This window comes from Anser cygnoides, chromosome 7 (assembly GCF_040182565.1).
Source record: "Anser cygnoides isolate HZ-2024a breed goose chromosome 7, Taihu_goose_T2T_genome, whole genome shotgun sequence".
NCBI lineage: Eukaryota > Metazoa > Chordata > Aves > Anseriformes > Anatidae > Anser > Anser cygnoides.
The window spans coordinates 27,705,310-27,726,471 of record NC_089879.1 but is presented as its reverse complement, the minus strand read 5'-3'; the positions used below and the strand labels follow the sequence as shown (position 1 = coordinate 27,726,471).

The 21,162-nt window shown below is 46.0% G+C and overlaps 1 protein-coding gene across 29 annotated transcripts in view; it reads right to left on the bottom strand.

Moving 5' to 3' along the window:
- The window catches only part of RTKN2 (rhotekin 2), a 200,009-nt gene that overhangs the window by 61,938 nt on the left and 116,909 nt on the right, over positions 1 to 21,162 (bottom strand). The window contains exon 1 of one of the 29 annotated variants that reach the window (XM_048069625.2): positions 11,266 to 16,958. The exons of the other annotated variants lie outside the window; for them this stretch is intronic. The gene's annotated coding sequence lies outside the window, so the exon portion shown is untranslated. Of the gene's footprint in view, positions 1 to 11,265; positions 16,959 to 21,162 lie in introns of those variants that run through there. 29 annotated transcript variants of the gene reach the window in all.

Genomic DNA, 21,162 nt, shown 5'->3' with positions numbered 1-21,162 from the left:
TTCAGAAAGGATGTGAATCCCTGTAACAGACATGTAAACCTGCTAGCAGGTTTCAGCTTGCTTTCTGTAGTTCCCTATCAGTAGACGTGTAGGAAGAGTGAATGGATTCCCACAGGCCTGTCAGACTAGACTCCACAGACTAGAAACCACTGCTGTCTGAACAACGCTTTTAAAAATAACATTATTTCTTTAAAAGCCCTCATTATTACTACTTAAACTCCCTACAAAGCATTACACTTATATGGCAAGTTTTATCCATGACTTCTTCAGAACATTTCAGTTTCAGTGAATACCCCATACTGCCTATGCTAAGTAATTGCTCATCCTCATGGAGGTGAGATGAGAGGCATTTGATCATGCACAACACTAAAGAGGTCTGTAGTGGTAGAAAGCAAAGGTTTCCGTAGCCACGTGGAAGACAAAGACCTACAGGCAAGAACCAAATCAGTGTGGATGCACTGACATGTAGTGTAGGACACCTCAAACAGTGTCTGTGAGAACGCTGAGGGGGGTGTAAAGATGGGCCTTGGTATTAAATCTCCGATGCTCTCGATGTGTTTACCGGGGTCCCTGGCTCAGTACTGTCCCCTAGGGAAGGCAGTAGTTTTTGAGGCAGCTGCCCTGCTTTCTGAGTGACTTCAGCATTGCTCTAAGGTCACCCATCCAAATACTGACCAGCCTGACCTTCAGGGGGTAGTTACAGAAGAGCACAGCACGGGATGGCTCCAGACTCCCATCCAAGACGTATGACAAGCAAAGTCAGGCTGGGCAGAAGTCCATCTGCAAAGCACGGACAATACCAGGGACAGAGGGAACATTTGCTTGGCTCAGTGACTTCATTAAATGATATTCAAAGGCTCGGTCTAGTGACACTGATGGGAGATCAATACAAAGAAGCCTGTAGGTATCCAGACCGATGTAGGCTGGGCTGGCATCAAATGCCTCCTTTCCTGACCTCCACTACAAGAGGGATGAGACAAAGTGATTCCAAGCTGTCAATCAGGCAGTCATAATAAATGAAGTTGTGCAAAGTTCACGCTGCTGGCACTGAGGATACGTTATTCCTAGCTAGTCTTGAGATTTGGGGTGAGGAGGGAGAGAAACACTGGTGTTCCTGCCCTCCAGCCTTGAGTGCTGCTGGAGGCAGAGACAAGAGCTGGTAGTGGAGGTTTTCTAGCTGCTCGTGTAAAGGAAACACATCACTGCAAAATTAAAGGCTCTGAGAGAAAACTAATTTAATACAGCTTATTCAGGCACTGTCCCTTATTAATTATCTTGAACACAATAATTACTTCTCATTGTACCATATTGTTTAATCTAAAGTGAAGCATCTCTGTTCAACCCACACTTCTTTAGCAATTTACTGTGATTATAATTATGACAAAAATAACAGGGAAAAGTCCAACGACTAACAACAAATTTTAAAAACTAAGTAAGTTAGAGGAATAACAATCTGAAAAAGGTTTTTTTTTCCTTAGGTTTCTTTCATGAACATTTTTCTTGTACTAACAGCAGGTGAGAATGGAAATGTGACTTTGAAGACTGCATATATTTAATCTCCATACTTAAATTACTTGGTAATTTAATGTTAATATTTACCACCTGTTTCTTTTTTCTTTGCAGTTTACAGACATTTCATCAAATAAGAAACCCAGATGCCTGTATGTATGTCTTTTTATTTTTCTCTTACTTAAAGATGTAACTTGACATGCTTAAATTGCTGCTTTTACATTTCAAATTGATCCAAAAGCCTGAATCAGGTTGGGTTTGGATCAAGTTCTGTACCTTAGTGGGGTCTGTATTTATGAGACATAATAGAAGAAAAAGAGATTTCTGCTAAATCAAGATTTCTGCTCCACCAAAAGATTTCTGCTAAATCAAAAATAAAATGAGATATTCTTTAAAGGAAAATGAAGAATAATTTTGTGTAAAATAGATGATTCCTTTCTGATTGACTTTAATAGCCTATTGCAGTGCTACAGTTGTTGAACGTCTTTGGTAGATGCAGGTCAAGCTTCAGCTGAAAATATCTTTAACATTCTGTAAGTAGGGGAGAGACAGTTGTCATTTCCTAACTGACGCTAACACTGTCAACTTAAAAATCACATGTAAGCAAACAAGTGTCCTGAGAAAGTACGGCTGCTAGCAACATCTCAGGTTACTCAAGCAGCTGTTCTGGGAGTAGAACTAATATGGGCTGTTTTGTCAAGGTAAAGTCTTTGGCCTGAGTATAACACAGTTTGGTAAAATCCATTAGTTGCTGACAAATAGTGGGAGTTCAAAGGCATATGTAAAATTGTTTAGAGGTTTCTGTTTACCTATTGATACAGTTCTCCTTTAAAAGACACTGGCAAAACTAGCATTCAGTGGTAGCCTTTATTTGGAATTATCAGATTAAATATAGCCCAACCTGTCCTACGAAGCAGAGAGGATAGAGGAGAAGATGCTCAGCGGGGTCGGGAGGGTTTATTTTGCTCTGCCTGCTCTGGGTATGAAAGCAAATCTCAGACTGATGCAGTGGGAGGTGTCTCTGCCCATGGATGGGCTTTAAGTCCCTGCCAACCCACGCAACCCCGTGATTCAAAGTTCAGCATCTCGCAGTCACCTGTATTGAGGAGCTGCCACTCTCCATGAAGCAACATTGCCCACACCTAGAGCCAGCAGCATTGCATTTCAGCGTGTGATGGCCTGCATCTTCAGCCATCTTAAATACCTTCTTCACCCTGACTGCTAATTAGGGGCAGAAATTCATCTCCTCTGCCACAAACTGGTTTAATTTAAATACAGTTCAGCTCTTTTAGGCAATCCCCTCCTGTCATCTTAACCATGACCTGATCTGGTTTTAACAAAGCTGCCACCAGGTAAAGCCATTCTGTGGGTAAGGCTCAGTTCCTGTGCTGTCAGTTGGCTTTCACTGCCTCATACCAACAAGTGTAGAGGTTTTCATGACACCCTGCAGGTCTTTCAAAGAGCAGGCTTCAAACGAGGGCAGGTTTGGAGAGAGACACGTGAAGAGGAACACATTTTGCTGGTACCATGTGTGATTCAAACGGAAGGTCTCTGCAAGTCTGTGAGGAGGAGGAGAATGCACAAGTTATCAGGTAGCTTTAAAACAGTGCAACACTGATGGCTGTTGCTGTAAATCAGGACCAGCCGGAAGGCTGGCACAGGGAGAACAGAGGGAGGCTGCACATCCTGATGGGAGAGGGCTCCTGCTGTGGCACTTGCACAACTGCAGCTTTTTCCAAAAGTGGCCTTATCAGTGCACAATACCGTCCAACTCCCAGGACAACAGCACAGATAGGTTTCCAGAAACGACGAGCTCTGGAAAATAGACCTGTGGGAGCCCTTAAGAGACTGACGCACAAGTACACACATCTGTTCTTCACTTCAGTCACAGCATCTGGGCAGACACAAGCTGGTGTCTGACATCCATTGTGCTGCTGTTACACTACATGTACCTGCCATAAAACATTCTGAGATGATGTTAAAAGGTATCTGACTTAGCTAAAATGTGGAACTGAGGTTTCAAAATAAAAGTCTCAGAGCAGAGGGCACAGCTCAGCCCGCACAGCACCATGCAGTAACTCCTCCTGAGCTCACCAATATCATCAAATCCTGCCAGGCCTGAACCATCGCACAGAGAACAAAGAATTCAGCTCACTTTGGCCTTTAAGATTTTGCTCCCTTCTTCACACCATTTTCTCTGTTCCCCTTTCCTCTTCTCCCTTTTCAAATCGCAGCCTAAAGCAAAGCCAAAGCGTCCCAGGTGGCCAGCACAGAGGCAGAGCCGAGTTTCCCGAGCTATTGGCCACTGGCAGCTGCGGTCCCCTAGCACTTGGCAGAGTCCCAGGCAGTGCTCAGATCCCACCAGAAGGCCCCACAGTTCCTGCACCCACTTTCTGCTGTCATTGGGACCATGTGGTCTTCCAAAGACATGGGGACAATTGTTCACTGCAGAAGGTTGCTGTGAATATGCATATCTTTAAAATCTCTTTAGATTAATAAGTTAACAAGGATATAGACCTGAGCAAGGTGACAGTGCTCTAAAATCAGCAGAATCATATCCTGAATTAAAATGTAGATGAATGTACACGAAGAGTCCATCAGTAACATGTGTAGTTCCTGTAGCGAGGGATGATTTTGATTATGGAGAAATGTAATTTATATTGCAACTGTTCTTAACTTTCAGCCTGGTTCTGTAAAGCAAGGCTATTCTGCCTGCAAAAATATATGGGTTTGGGACATTTGTGGGCAGCTTTCACTTTGCAAGACTGAATAATAATTATTAATAATCACTATTATTAATTTCAGGAGCCGAGGAAGTCAACATGCCTCATACAACATCCCCGACACAAAGCCTCATTCCTTTCAGAAAGGAAGAGTCTTGCTGAAAAAAACAAAGGAAGAAAAAAACAGTTTGCAGCCAGTCAGATGCTTCTACGAACCTGTTGATTGCCCAAGAGAAATATGGAGAGCCCAAAAGAAAGGTGAACCGGTCTGCTCTGCCAGGAAAGTGAGTGCAAAATCCAAGATGGGTAAAAAGAGCAAACAGCTATAGGAACGGCTAACAATATAAAGTAACACAGGAGCTTGGCTTCAACAGAACAAATACTGAATGAAGTTAATCATCCCACTTTTTCCTATCCATCTGGCCATGCCAAAACATAACAGATATAATATATAGAAATGTATACGATATGGAATCTTTATATTATTTAGCAACGCCATTCCCTCTTTGGGCACTATTAGAGAAATGACATTTTATTAAGTTTACACGGAGGGTTTTCTATCTATTTATTTATTTATAGAGCTTATTTAAAACGACTGCAGTTATCTTGCTGGGCAGTACTGTGGCTGTACGTTTAATTATTTTAGTGGCAGCATGTAGCTTGGTAATTTATTTTCCATCTATGCTGTTGCTGAAGTTCAAAAGAATCCATTTAATCGGCACCCAAGTAGTCGCTCTTCCATCTTAGGTAGGTGTAAGATCAATGATTGACTGTTACCTGTGCAAGCATACTTGGATGCAAAAAGCCTACTCAAGCTGCTTGGAGGCTGCTATAGCAGTAGATTGCTACCCTGGATTTTCATCGGGAAGCCCAGTTGGGCACATCTCCACATTTCATTACCTCCGTTAAGCGGCCCAGTCCTGCCAGCAGCCACGGTCCCTGCTGGTGCAAGTTTGGGTTGCTGCAGTGTCTCAAGCACAGCTTTCACACCCCAGCAGCTTTCTCCTTTGGCACCGGCCTCTGGTGTCACTCAGCAGCGAGGGCAGAGTGTGTCAGACACCAGGAGGCAGCTCAGCAGTGAGCAGCAGCAGGCAGCCAGCAGCGGGGAGCAGCGCGCCACAGCGGGTGGCGCCCTGAGCAGTGCCTGCCCTTGGGTTGGTCGGGAAAGGCCTAAAAGGGCTGTGATCATAACCTAACCCCTTCAAATCTTCATCTCCATGAAGAGTCCTTTCAGGGGAGATGGATCCTCAAATTTCAACTAAAAGCCCAAGAGTAATGAAGACAGATGACCGCAGGATGGGAGTACGGGTGTTTACAGTGGTTTGTGCCAATTAAAAGGATCCTTAATTCATCAGAGTATTTATTAAGATGATTTTTCCGTGTGTACAGTTTTTTGGTAACCTGAATCCTCATGCCATGTTTACAAATACGAACATCTTGTTGATGTTACTGAAGAGATTTGTTTTCTCAAGCAACAGAGAGAATAGAGACAAGTCTGCGTAAATTATTTTTAAATGCTCATAGCAGATGTAAATTGTTTTTGTGGAAGGTGATTTTTACAGTATGTGTATAAAGATTTGTGAAAAATGTTTTTCATTTTTGTAACTATGACTGTAAGCAGAACAGAGTATTAAAAGACAGTGTATCACTATGATTACTGCTGCAATAAGCACCCGAGTTGCAATAGTTTTAAAGCAGAAGAGGACCAGTCAGTCAGCTCAGATCAGGTAATGACAGGTGTCATACATCTGCCGGTGCACAGAGCTCCCCGAAAGTAGCAGAGAGAAGAAAGAGTATTATTCCTCACTTTTATTTTAACTAGTAGATGTGGAACTATCAGATATATGTTTTAAGTTTCTCAACACTGTTTCGATAGGAAGTCACAATGTAAAGTCAGTTCGGGTATTTAGGTTGTACTGACATTTTAATATTTAACTCTGTCACAAGGCAACACTTGGCCTTACACTTGCCATTGTGTGGTGAAGAGGATTTGTCAATTGTGTTGCATGGGTTTTGGTCGGACCGTGTGTTACAAGAACTTGCCTAGGAAAACCATATCATAGAAACAACCTTTAGTTTTTTTCCATTTCCCACATCCTACAAACATGAAGAAATGATAAATGAAGGTGATCTTTAGAATGGAAGTAAATACATTAATATGTTCCTTTATCCACTTGACACTGAAAGAATATTTTTATTTTTAAATGCCTATCTACTCTATTAGTCACCAAAGTTAAGTGCAACTACTAGTTCACAGATGAGATGTTTATTTTATTATTTATTGCGCCAAAATCTTGACTGTATGTGGGGGAGGAAGAGAAAAAAAGAGTGAAAGACGCTGCATGTTCTTAAACTTCTCAATTTAAGTTACAGTTACTTGCTGAACAAATGCTGGGTTAGTTAATTAGAGAGAAATTGGTTCTGATTGTAACCCCAGATAAAAGTTTTTAGAATATAAACATTCTAATAATAAAGATATATTTCTCAGTTACTGTGTCATTTAACTTTGTGAAAATACAAACATTTAACTTTGTTAAAAAAGCCTACCCAACAGCAGAGAAAAAGACAATGAATAATAGCCCCATTTGGGCTTCTGTTTATTCCTCAGATAAAATGCCACTAATCTTTCAGAGCACTACAAATTAACCTGAGAGACACCTGCAGCATCCTGGCCCCACACAGCTCCCACGTCATGCCACCTGTCCCTCTTACTGGAATGGTGCTCGAAAATAATTCCTAAGGTAAGCCACATGGTCAGACAACCTGCCTGCGTCAGGGGTGGGGAGGGAAAGGGGCAGCCATGGAAAATTAAGGGCAGAAGGTCTACTGGGAAATGTAGGCAGCCTCAGTCATGTTTACGTGATATACTAGCCCATCTATAAGGTGGATGCCTGGTCATCAAGGGGACACAGCTGCTGCAAGGTGCATATCCCACCTACACGTCATGTCCCACTCAGAGAGGTGCAGCACCTCAGAGAAATGTGTCCAGGCACCAGACTAACTGGTGTTAGCTTGGGATGACTTTGGGAGCAGATAACGCTGGAATTGGAAAAAGTCTGTTTAAAAGTATTTTAAAATCTGAAATCTGAAAATGTTCTGACAAAGCTGACCACTCATCTTTGAAATTGAATTGAAGCACATTTTGCCCTTTGAGACACCTAGGTGGGTTGTATGCTCCCGTCAAAGTGAAATGCAGTAGGACCTGGCCGCCTAGTTCGCACACATTTTAAAATAACACCTTGTCTAAAACTAAAAACACCTCAGAGCACTATGTATGCAGGCTGGGACCTTACAGGTGACCTTTGCTTAAAACAAAATGTTCTGACTGACACGTAACGTTATCGGCCAGGAAAACAAGAGACTAATTGAAACCTAGACCTTTAATTAGACTACTTCATACAAAAAAAACACAATTATTTTGAGATGCTCCTGCCAGCTGAAGAGAGCACATGTTTTTAAAGCACTTGATAGTATCTGACCCCCGTCTGCCTTGGCAGTAAAAACAACCTTCTCCTGCCAGAGGAGATTAAACACATTTGTTTTGTTTCCAGGAGAGTTACTGGAAATATTCAACTAGGTATTTGTATTCAACGGGATGGCCACCAATTAGACCAGGTACTAGGTCAAACAAATTACCACTTTTATCATCCCTAATAATTTCTTCCAAAGCCACCAGCTCTTTCAGTCTCCTTGAGTGATGTCCTGCTATTCTCTCTCTTTATTCTGCGTCACCAAATAGTTGCCTGTATTTGTTCTTACATCAGGCTAATGCTGATTATTTCCATACATCCTGTCTGAAGTGGTTGGAGTGGACTATTTTAGTGCTCTCTGCAGTAGGCATAGGCATTTATTTATTTATTTTTCAGAAAACAATCCCAGAAGTGATTTTATGACATGAAACATGCAACAAGCTCTTAAAAATAGATCCTGTTGTGACATGAACAAAATGTCCTTTCCCGTTTTGTTGCTAATGCTGCCACCCTCTAGCCAGCCACTTTTTGCAGTATGGTCTCTTGAATTGTCCTCTGCGTGTCCCTCCAAGGAGGCTCAAGCTGCACAGGTTAAGTGCAGTCACTGGTTGGAGAAGCCCTTTTCCCCTCATCTGTTCTAGCCACGCACACTGTGGACAGGTAAATGTTGGCTTGAAAGTTTCATAAAGGGTGAAAGAACAGACACAGGAGATTGCAGGTTCCTTACAACCTGTTACAAAAGAGGAAGAGGCTCTTCTGAGGTGAGAGAGGAAGGAAGACACAGAGGGATCCCCAGAAGCCTGGGAAGTTGCTGTGTTCTGGGGCAAGGCAAGGAGATCAGAGCCACATGGACAGCAGCAATGCAGGCATGGGGGCTTGTTACTGCTGGCTGTTTCCTACATCTTGTGCCCTGCAACCTACCAGAACGTATGTAACCTGGCACATTCACTCCTTAAATCATGCCTTAGACCTATGTTTTGAGGCCTAATTACTGATTTCAAAGTAATAGATTTTAGGATGAAGTTTTGCAAGAAACCCCTCTGATTGCATCCCTGGTATTCATTCAAGAAATAAGAGACAAGCAAAGAAACAAGCACAGCAGCACAACATTAATTGTTTCTGTGCCAGACTGCTTGGCCCACCAGCTGTCCGGAGGTGACCTCCTAAAAACGAGGTGGTTTAATTATCGCCCTCTGTGAAGGGTTGTGCAGGCACCTGTTGGACAGGAGCAGGTGACAGCACTGGTTCTGCCCGCAGCCAGGCTATCCCATGGCAGCCAAGCCACCCTACGGCAGGGCCACCCCTGGCCAGGGCCACTTTGCAGGGAGGAGCCTGGGGCAGAAGGACCCATCAGCAGCTACAGCCTGGTGTCAGCACCCTAAATAACCCGGATTTTAAAGGAACTGAACTCATTTCTATGCAAAGAGCCAAACAGCTCCAGCTCCTCAGCACGCCTCTGGCTGCCACCACGGCTTCTGGCTTCCCATGGCTGCTCAGGCTCCCACCAGCCCTGCAAAAGATTTGGGGCAATGGGTTGCTCACAGGCACACTGAAAAACTCCACTGCATGCAGCAGCCCTGAAAACACGACTTACAGCCTTTTGGGTGCACGTGTGGGCTCCCCCTGCCCTTCGCCCGTCCCCCGAGGCAGAGGAAGTGTTTCAGCCCCACTGGGAGCTGAGGCCCTGAGGAAGGGCAGGGGGAGCCCGGTCTGCCAGTAGAGCCCCGCAGACGTACTCCTACAGGCTTCAAGCATTTGCAAATAAAGAAACTAAAATCGTAATTAGAGCTATAATGAAGGAGCTGCAACTCCTCTATCAGTTCATTTAATTGCCATGGTGACCACACTGAACCATCAAGAACAGGTTTTATTGCTGAGCCCTGCTCCGCTGGAAGACAAATTTGTTAGCAGCCATCACCAGGGCTTCACCTGAAGCCTCCTCTCTGCGGAGGGCAACTGAGGGCAGCAAGCAAAAGGCAGAGCCCGGGTCCCAGAGAGGCTGGCAGGACACTTGCTGAAGGACAGGCACAAGTTCAAGTTTCCAGAACTGTAGGTGGGGAAAATGGAAAGGAAGATGCAACTGGTGCACTCAAAACAGATGAACACAGCATGTGCTAAAGAAGGGATCGGGGCACCAGTACAGCCTCTGTCCCCCTCTATTCTTTCACTGGGCTTCAGCAACTTTGTAGTTTTGGTTACAATTTGTCAACAAGGAAACAGGGGTGCCCACTGCACCCCCATCCCACACAACATTCCTACCCCATTTTCCAACCTACACCATTAAAGGGCTCACAAGAACCAGCTTATTTTTTATTTTAGGGACAGGGGCTTCTCTTCCTTTTGCTCTAAGTAGATGAAAACCTACATAGTGGATCCTTGTCTTCCTGGGTTTCAGGACTGGGGTTACATTACATGTAAATCTGGATGGTGGAAAAGGCCTGTTCACCTGAGCAAAAGTTAACAAAAGTTCTACTTTATCCATGTGTGCCATCGAGGTGCCTGAGAGGCAGCCCGTGGGATTCAGCTGCAACAAAGGACATTCCCCGTTGTCCTAAAAACTGCTCTGAGTTCAGAATCAGCCCATCAAATGTGAGCCCAGTCTGAAAATTGTCTTTTGGGGGGAGAAAAAAACTTGAAACAGACATCAGTTTGCAGATGAATCCAGACCGAGTCGTTTTGCCACTAGGTGGTGATGGCTGATAATGAATTGATGCAGCAACTCCGTGTCCCACGGCTCACGACCAGCTCACTCTACCCTGGGGCTTCGCATCCCCGTCGGGGTTTGTTGCACTCCAGCAGGCTCTGCCCACACCAGAGACACTGCAGCACCTAGCCTCAGGCTGAGCTACAAACTGACGAGAGGACTTCACCAAACAGGCGCAAGTGCCATTTAATTAAAAAAGCCAGGGATGCTGAATGAGGAGGAGCCCAGTAAACGACATGTTACTAGTGGTCACGTGCAATGCAGACAGCATCAGCTGTGCCAGTTTCACGACCACACGAACAGAACACAAATGACCAACGTTTCTTTTTTGGATAGAGCCAAAGCTGTACAATAGCAGCCACGGGCAAATAGCAGAGTTTTCCACAACGGCAGCCAAAGGCTGAGGTAGAGCACATTGGTGATGTGCTGGGATCTTAATGCATTAAGATAAAAGCACTGCTGCCAAAACAGGGCAAATGCTCCTCTCCTCCATGCAAACTGCCTCTGCAGCACCAGGTGCCCAGGACAAACTCCTTGGGCTGTGGGGTGCCCTCGCAGCTACCCCAGTACAGTACCGTACCCTGCACCATGCCGCAGCCACAGCCAGCCCCAGCACCCCTTCCCCATCCTCTTGTGAGCCTGGCAGCTCCCACCCTTCCTGCCGAGTACATGAGTCTGCTTCTTCCTAACCCTAATTAAGGGGTTTTATTCTTATTATAGAAATTAAGTCTGCTTGGAACAAAACGGCAATTTTCTGTTATAAAACGATGACTTTCTGAAAGACATAAGAGGACTAATGCACTCAGCAACAGCTAATGACTACATGCCAAATGGCCCTTTGCTTTTAGCGCGCACCCACCTGCGTCTTCATGCTCTGCCACAGCCTGTGTGCCGGTCTGTGCTGAGGAACATCCCGGTCCGTCAGGAGGTGCCTCTGAAACGGGAGCTGCGGGGCACACGTCCCCTCTGCAGGGAGATGCCTCCACCCCAGAGCACAAGGGCTTTGCTACGGGGCAGAAAGGTGAGGGTGAGGGCGGTGGCAGTGGTGGTGGCAGCTGCAGGAGGGGAACTTCCCTACAGTCCCCTGCCTGGGGACTACTGCACAACTCCCAGCTGGGTGCAGAAAAACTCCAGCTAAGATGACCCACACCTGGGCGAGGCACAGACAGGAACTCAATGCACCTGTTACGCCCATCACTATGGCATTTACCAGTGCAATATGCATACGGTGCTGATGAACAACTGTTTGCTGCCCCAAGAAAGCTTCAGGGAGCTTGAAGATTGCAAATATGTATTAAAAAGGTTGTCGTTATGGTTTTTTTTTTTCCCAAAGAACATTAAGATGTCCTAAAAATGTTTCAACCCAGCTGGCACAGCTCCTCTTTCATGCCAGAAATGACTCCCCCTCTCTTCTCGAGCACTTCCCTGCTTCAGCAAGCAGTGCCCCAGGGGGGAGGCAAGCCCACCTGGCTGGGATGCCCAGCGGCACTCGAGGAGCGCCTCAGAGCAACGTGGCAGCACAAATGCAGGATTTGCCACTTTCAGAGCAATCCACATGCAGAAATCTGTTTTTATGAAACATTAGTCAGTTTAGATAACAACAAATCAGTACAAATCCAGTATTCAAATAAATTACCAGCTTTGAATAGCTGACCCACTTTATACATAATCTTGGCACACAATCTTGACTATGAAATTTGAGGCAGATTGGTTTCAGCTTGGTCAACTTGGAAAGAAAGAAATGAAGAACATGTTAAAACGGGGCTCTGAATTAAGGCTTCTTTCAAATTTAACTTCAGCTCAAGCTGCCTTGTTCTTACACGGATAGAGATTACAATCTTCCGCAAGCATCCTGTTTAGATTACCTGCTGGTCGGTTTCCCATGGAAGTATATTTGGTTGACAGACACAGCTTGAACCTGTCTTTTGACTACTGTGCTACAAGTGTGGCGAGCACCACTTGCCGTGCTACGACACACCAAAAAAGCATTGCAGACCACCAAGAGCCCTTCCCACCCCTGCAAACTGTACCGTGCACGGCGCGTACAGGGCAGTGCACAGTTCCCGAAGGCAGCATTAAGGAGAATGGTAAACACCCCATGCTAGGATACATGCATCTTGTAACCCCAAAGCACTTCTTAAACCCCAAAGCACTTCTAATGTGAATTAACCTACAGAATCTCTGGGACTGCGAGTCCAGTGTTGCAGCTTACTGAGCGTGCGCAACTGTGGGGTGGTTGTGTGGGCTGTCCTACCTTTCCAAGGAGCTGCAGCCAACGTGGCTGTTGCTGGCTTCTTGCTATTGAGACACGCTCCTTGTAGGATTTGCAACTGGAGCCATAAGCCGCAGCTGAATCCCCCTTTTAAATATATGAGCTTTTTAAATAAAAGTGAAGGCCAACGAGAAAATTAAGTTACATGCTAGGGATGGTACAGATGAATCTAAACAGTAGATCTACATCACAAGTTGGCCAAGAATTCATCTGAGTACCTGAATGTGGTTGAAGCCAACAGCAGCTTGTATTAGCTAGTAAGACACTGTCTTCTGTAGATGAAATGGAGACTGAACTCTAGTCCATCATCCAATCCTTCTCTAAGTGGACACCAAGACCCAACCACCATGCCCCCTCTTGCCTCCAGCTTCAAAGAAATGCGCAAGGGAGCCGCAAGCTGTCAGCACACTTAACCTTCACCCTGGTACTATGGATTCAATTCAAAATCTACTACAAAGTTTTAATCAGCAACAGCACTCATGCTGCAGGTAGAAAAATGGATTTTTGCTAACGCACAAAAAGAGGACTGCGAGCAAAGCCATTGAGTCACTGTAACAGAACAGCACGCCTCTTCTACAAGTGTATAGTTTCTGGTTGGTAGAGATTTGAGGTGAGGGAATACAAGCAGACAACCGCCAGGTAACAATGAGGGAAAACTACACACAAGATACAGGTCTAATGTTCAGGATACCTGCGGACATGAACAATGTAATTCTGTCACTTAATCGTAGCTTGTAACGAAAAGTGGCAATGGGGTTCTTGGGAATTGGACAGACTCACATAGCTTGTTATTTTAAGTAAATACCACAATCAGCATGAAATCCCAGCAACTAAAATATGAGAAACAGTATGAACTACCAGTCTTTTATGGGATGGAAAGAATCCATAGCTATCCAAAGGCTAGTTTGGCTTTCATACACGTGTATATAAACCATGAGTCACTTTACATCGTCTTGACTCCAGCTCATAGCAAAGCATAGAGGCTTTGTTAGTGGTGTTTAAGTTAATTGCAGGTATTCTAGGTTTAGTTAGTGGGGGACGGAAAGAAATATTAGCCTTTTGCTTAAAAGGAGAAAAAATTCAAATTCATGTTGATACAAGAACAGGGTCAGGAAGAATATATAAGCAATTCTATTACAAAATTGCTAATACTAAATACTGCAAGGGAGAGCTATGGATATTTCTCTGCTTACGACAACAGAGAGAACCAGTCCCGAAACTGCAAGAAGACCGCAGTCAATCCCGCCTGCAATGCCCCGCTAAGCTTCGCAGGGAGCGAGGTGGTTCCCTAGGGCTGTAGGCTCACATGGACCTGGTGCATTTGGAGATGCATGTGAAGGCACCTGTCCCACCAGCGTGTCTCTAGTGGCTGCCTTGAGTGTGTGCCTCGCGCCCCAGGGAGCCCGGCTGCTGCCATGAGCCAGCTCCAACAGGTCACTTCAGTTCTCGGTTTCATTTACCCCACTCACAAACCCGGAGTAATGGGTCCTCCTTTGAACACTCTGAGCCCTTCTGATGGAGGTTGTTACAATTACAGCTACTATTGCTGGACATTAATAAGCCTCCCTGCTCTGTGGTGGAGTGCCCAGGTAAGCAATTTGCCCATTTTACGGATAAACTGAGATACTGAGACACTCATGTAGTAAATTAGCATCAGTGTGGAAAAAATAGGTGATCCATTTTCGGTTTCCTTCCTTAGCAGCTACCAAATGCTCAGGGTACTGTGGAGGGCCCATCCTGACAGCTGCCTTAGGTTTTAAGTGTGCTCACTCATTTTAAAGAAATGCATAATACCTCTCCGTTAAACCTCGTGTGCATTTTCAACTTCTAAAACTGATATCAATTCCAGGGTTCCGCAACAGCCTGCCAAGAGCTGGCAGCTAGCTGGCTGCTGCTTTGTCAAAGAGGATTTACTCTGAATAACGTTGGCTGGAGGTAGGAGACCTAATTCTATTTCTAGCTGCACTGGTATAAAACCGAAGTAACGTCTGCAAAAGGCAGATGCAAGGGTGTAAAAGGATTGCAGTGGGAGTGAACCTGGCTCAGAGGAATTGTTGGTATATTTTTTTCAACGACATACGCGTTTGGAAACTAATGGAAATGCTAAATTGGCTATAAAGATCTACAGTGGAAAAGTAACATTACTTTCAAGAATCTTAGCTGCTGTGAATAAATGTAATTAGGACACATTTAAATTTGTTTAATAGTTACCCAAAAAGGTTGTTTGCAATCTGCAAAGTAATATGCCCCTAAGTGTAATGGGTAGCATATGATTTCATTAGCAGCAAAACAGGCATAATATATTGCAAGCTGAAATTCCTATTTTCCTCTCTAACTAGAGCTCTCCCAAACCCTTACACCAGAGTCAATGCCGTAGGAAAAGGCCTCTCAGGGGTTTATTTGGATTTTGTTGGTTCTTTCCGCTTGTTTGTTTTTACAGAATGGGAGGTATTTCCCAGTCTGCTGCGCATCTCTTCTCCGTAAGCGCACAAAAGGACGCCCACCGTTAGCGGAGCAATGAGAAAGGTCACAGCGCAGGACCCCCCAAAAGCCCGCTCTAGGTGCAAGCACTGCGCACAGTTCCCTGGCCCCAGTGCGACTGCTCGCAGAGCAGCTGAGCTGCCGGGGCCGCATCTCCATGCACCTCAGCCACCTCCTCGGCACCTCGCTGGGGCTTTTTAGGGAGCACGCTGCTTTTCTGCCCTGAATCTACCTACCAAGGTTTTACAGCCTCGCTTTGAGCTGTCTGGAGAAAGAATTTGTCTCCTGTGTGCCCTGGTGAGCTGGAGAAGCCAAACCACTGCCCAAGTGCTTCTCTGAGCTTCATCCTCTCCTAGGACAGGGTAAGGTGCCTACAACAGCGCTGGCTGCAGGGGTAAGATCAGGACCGCACGTGTGACCCCCGGGTTGCACGCTCAGGCTGTCTGCCAGCAGAGCAGCCTCACAGCTGGAGGGAAAGGGACTGCGCTTTGCTGCAGGGCTTGTGGCTGAGCAGCAGGACATCTCTCAGTAGCTGGGTTTTGGGGAAAAGCAGGAGGAGCTGAGTGTCAGAGACAGACCCAGAGAGGCAGAGCGACTCGCTTGTACACCAGCGAATGATTTGGCGGTACTTTAAAATCACCCTTCCCCACTGGTACACTACACTGAAACGCTTGCTTTCTGCAGCTTCTCCTCCCAGGGCAGTGGTGGGCTCAGGCAGGTGACGGATGGCACAGTGGGGATATGCAGGGACCTCATGTGAATGCAGCAGGGCAGTCCCACCACAGCTGTGCTGGCCCCAGCACCCCCAGTGACCACTACGAGGACAGAGCGGGAAGTGAGACCATCTTGTCCCCACCCCAAATGCTTCCAGTATCAGGAAATTAATAAAAATGAATACAATACAGGAATACACAAAAGACTACAAATATCCCCTTTGTCGTATCTGATTTGGACCTGGAGTGTGTCCCAGCTTCAGTCTAGCCACTCAATAATCTGAATGGGGAATGCTACATAAATTACTCATTATTCCCACCAGATGAGCTGTCAAAGGCTGCGGAAACAAGTTCATGTTCACTTCACCTCTCTCTGCTCACTCTACTCTTCCTTACTTTCCCCTCTAATAAGATCTGTTGTTAAACACTTCTGTCTTGAGATGCTGAGAGAGAGAAAGAAGGGAGGAAATACAGAAACCCTCTACCAAGCATCCTCAAGTTTTACTTTTGAACAAAAGAACAGAAGGACACCATAAAAGCCAAAGCAATTGTGCTTTCAGTGTGAGCTCATCATAAAGCAGCCTCCCCAGCCTCATTGCACACCCGGGGTTTCCACCGGCACAGATGCCCAGCTCAAGAACCGCAGAAGAAACAAGGATAAAACTCCCCTGTTGCCAGAGGAGATCCTTGTGAAGAGCAAAGGCAGATCTGGAGCAGAGCTTGTGCATTTCTCACGTTGCAGCTACTCGTATTTATTTTCAAAGCAAATCACAAATGTCAGAGTATTGCGTAAACACTGCATCCAACTGCTGCACGGCAGCTGCCGCCCTGCACAGCGCACCCAGCAACTTCAGCCCCCCGGTCAGCCCGTCCAGAACTTCGCCACGACTAAAGCAACATCTCCCTTCTATTCTTCTGAACTAATCACCCATCTTCCACGCTTCCAATTAGTCCCTAGAACCTGTATTTCTGTCTGTCCATCTCCAGGGTTTCCCTTTTGTTGTTGGTTCCACGTTACGGCCAGCGCAAGTGGCAGAGAGCTATTGGTCTCCAAAAGGATGTTTTCACACATGGCTCTGCCCCAAACACCTGGAAGTACTTGTATCCCTGGAAAGGCAAGCCCAGATACTGGGTGGCCCTGGAAAGCCAAATGTCATTTCAAGTTTGCAAACGCTTCCTGTCATCACTTTTGGGCCAGACCAAAACCCTGGAGTGAGCCATCCCCGGGGTCAGGAGAGGCAAAGTTCGAAATCTGGCTGAAATGTGGTGCCTCGAGTCTCTCTCGTGCTCCAGCGACCTCTGAGGCGCTCCGCAGCGCGTTGCTGGCGCACACGGTGTGCCGACAAAGCCCTGGCCCCTTGGCAAAGGGTGCTTGGCACCGTCCTGCACCACAGCAGCCCCGGAGCCAGGAGGAGCCAGGGTCCCGGGGCCAGACAAGAGGCCTGCAGGCTGCGGGACCGACCTGGCACCACATTGCCCAGGGCAGCCACAGCACCGAGGGAATGCCCAACCCTGGAGGGAGCATCATATCTCTCCATCACGCCAGCACAACAGAAAGCCACCGAGTAACAGCTGGAGCGGCGCCACTCTGATTTTCTCAGCACAGAAGGTGCACAAAGCGCAGACACCGGCTTGCCCGGACTCCTCTGTGAGCTGGCTGGATGCGTGACAGCTCCAGACTACACAGACTTGAGGAAAAATAGGGATGGGAAGGCCCCATGGAGGTCATTTTAGTGCAGCCCTCATCCTCAAGGCAGGATCAATTTTCCCCTCATCATTCTTGGCAGATAGGAATAGAGAGGAACCAAGAAATCGAACTTCAGGGAATTGGGGCAGGCTAAGTGTAACTATGAAAGCATGTCTGCTCAGGAGTAAGCGTGAATGCGCTTATTCTAGAAAGCCATGCCATAAAAACAGTATCAAGAACTTGACTTTACCTCTTTTTTAAAATAAACAAACAAATCTGGAAGCTTTAAAATCCAGGATATGGGTTGAGAGCTATTTCATAATCCTTAGTCACCTATACAGTCACCCAATGCGGAAACGCATCATATCACGCCCTAATATGCAGTAGGCAAATATTTTTGTAATCTAGTGCTAATGATACCAAATATTATTAATATCTCATTTGGCACACTATTGTAAAAATAATATTTAACAACGCATTAACTGTAGTTGTAGCAAGTGATGTATTTAGCTAATTGTATGCAATTAAGTTATAATTAAAATGGGGACGTTTCATTATCTTCCTTGCTTTTCACTAAAAATCTAAGCAGGAAATTCAATAAATGAAAGCTTCTGGAAAATCATGTGAAGCATCAAGCGCTGGAAGATGAATATAGCACAAGGCATCATGTGTTGTTCATCTAACTTTATTAAAACCCCGCCAAGTTTAAATCTTTAGACCTTTCATACTGAGCTGAACTTCATTCCTTTTTCTTTCCTGTTTCTTCATCCTATTATATCACCCAGGCTTCGAGCTACTGCATCATTATATCCTGAAATGCAAAGAAAAAATCACACGTGTGATGAAATGGCTGTGTCTGAATTGTGGAGGGAATGCGGATGCAGTTCTGCATTTCATCTGGCATAACTTCTCTGCATCACAAGGGTCCTCCTTCCACTTTTGTCAAGACTGATAATACATGTGGGCAAAACATAAATGTTACAAATTGCAGCGTGCTTTCTGTTAGGGGGCTGTTCTTTGCTCAGCACGGGTGATTAACAGTCTGTGTGAACACAGAACGCCTGATGTGCACACGCTTTTGGAGAGGAGGAGTGGGAATTCACGCTCTCACCGATCCTCGTTGCAGCCAGTTATTTCCACGATTTCTTTGTCAGCATTGCTGCAACTTTGTGCTTGCAGTACTTGGAGCTCCATAACAAGGACTTGTGCGTACAAACTTGGCCACTTAGGAAACAAACCAAGGAGATATCTGCACACACGCACACACACAGACTGAAAAACAGTCCCTGTGCAGGACCACGTCTTCATCTTCTCCTTTGCTTTGGGAACTGCACAGACCCCTCCGAACACTGGGACACAGGAATATCAGGCTTGTATCCCCCTTCCTCTCCCCAGGCCAGACCTGTCCAGCACCCACGACAGCCACACAAGCTACCAGTACTAGAAGGCGAGCTGGATCAGCCCGACACACCACACATTTTAGATTACATAGCTTCAGCGCAGAGCTTTGGCAACGTGTCAAGACTTTTTCCTGAAGACTCCAGCTGCTGTTTCTCCTGTTTCATTTAGCACTCATATAAATTAAAAGTTTTGGTAACACATTTTGACTGCTGTATGCATATCGCTCTTTTCATCCACGCTTTGGAGTGATCCACGCCCTCCCCTTACCACAGCCCAACGTGCTGAAGAAGCCGAGTTCGCTGGCATTTGGTACACACCAGCTGTGCCAGCAATTCCTCCCCAGACCTGAGGAGCAGGGAATGTTCATGGCAAACGAGCTGCTGGCCTGCTGGTGGCTTGGTATTTCCAGCCCAGACTGAAGACTTTTTCCAGGTAGATGCTCACTGCCTGCCAGAGGAGTGGGGTGTGATGGTGAGGTAGTGGGCAGTGGCAAATAAATGCCTGTCTCAGTCCACATCTGCTGAGGTAGGGTGCTCAGGCTTCTGCCTGTGGGACCTCACAATGCTCAGAAACAAATAAACCTGGGGACAACCTTTCTGTCAGGCTTCATCCCACACTGGAGAGAAAACTTACAGAGCACTCGCTTTAATTCAGCGTTCATAAAACCCCAATCCAGACATGACAGACCCCTTCTGCTCTCACAAGTCCCTCGCCAGCTTCAAGTTTTCTAGCCCAGCGGACACATGAAAGAGTGAAAGTCAAAGAACAGATTTCCTATTTCCTATAAGGGGATTTTGCTTTCCTATAAGGAAACTTTGCTTTCACGTGTGGCTGTGATTATCCACTGGGACCTGCTGCGAGGGAGGGAAGCTCCCGTTTGCCTTGCTGGTGCTGGCCGGGGGTCCCAGCGCTCAGCGCCTCCTGCGCCCCCCTGGCATATTCTTCAGCCCCCTTCCATCCAGCAGTGGCAACTCAGTGAAGCACTGCCACAATTTAAATAGTTATTTGCATTTCATTAACAATGACAACATTTATTTTAATGCAGTTAAATCAGAGTAGCATTTAATTTAATTTTAACAAGATAGTTATTAAGCTAACCAAATATCAATTGATTGCTGAAGAAACCACATTGTGAAACAAATACGTTGAGAAATAAATCTTGTTGCCAGGCCATTAATGTAAAATCACATAAATAATAAATGTCTAATTAGGTTCTCTCTAATGAAGAGCTCCAACTGTTCACTGACATTCTCCGGGAGGCCTGCTGCCTCCTGACATCGGCTGTTAGGGGAGATGGATCCAAGCGCTCGGAGGGCGACACAGGCTGACCAGAGCCGGGCAGGTGGCTCTCAAGAGGCCACTGGTGCCCACCTGATGTCTCGCCAGCCCTGCACGCCTCCTGGGGCTCTGCCCGGTGGTGCCGCTCAGAGACCCGAAGGTCTCAGGCCCCAGAGGGAGCCAGAAGCCAGGGGCATGGATCCGCTGCGCTGGCTCTGCCCCATCCCCACCACGGGGCGCGAGGTGTGGGGTCACCCCCCCACGCTCGGCAGGAGCAGTGCGCAGTGCTTCCCTGTGAATTAACCCGTGTCTGGAGCAGCAGAAATGGTCAGTTGTAGCAGACACAAACATTTCCTTTTCCAGTATTGCTGAGGACGTGTAATTTTCATCCATTTGTATGTGTGGGTATCGTTTTCAAGGGTTTTGTTTGTTTGCTTATTTAAACACAGATCTCTTGCGGGGAGTTATTTTCATAGCTTTTCTGACCATCTGCTCCGTCCAGCTGCATAAAACAGACCAAAAAATCTCACCCAGGCAACTCTGAATCAAGTCTGCAACTTCTGCTTAAAGCATATTATATTACATGCAGTCTTGATTTAAAGACTTTAAGTGATGGAAAATCCACTAAATCCCTACACAAGTCGCCCTGATGGTTAGCTATGCCCACTGTGAAAAATGTTCACCTTCTCCCAAGCCCAAATTTGTCTGGCTTTAATGTTTATTCACTGACTGTTCCCGTGCCTTTTTCTGCCAGGTTAAAAAATCACCAGCAATCAGAAATAAATTACTTGGTCCTGAAGCTGCCGGAGGACTAAGGTATAAACAAATCGAGAGCAAGCCAAAGAGATTTGTCCGCGTGCAGACAAACTGCCACCGAGGGCTGCCTCCTGCCAGCACGGAGCTCAACAGCCCCCAACCTTGGCC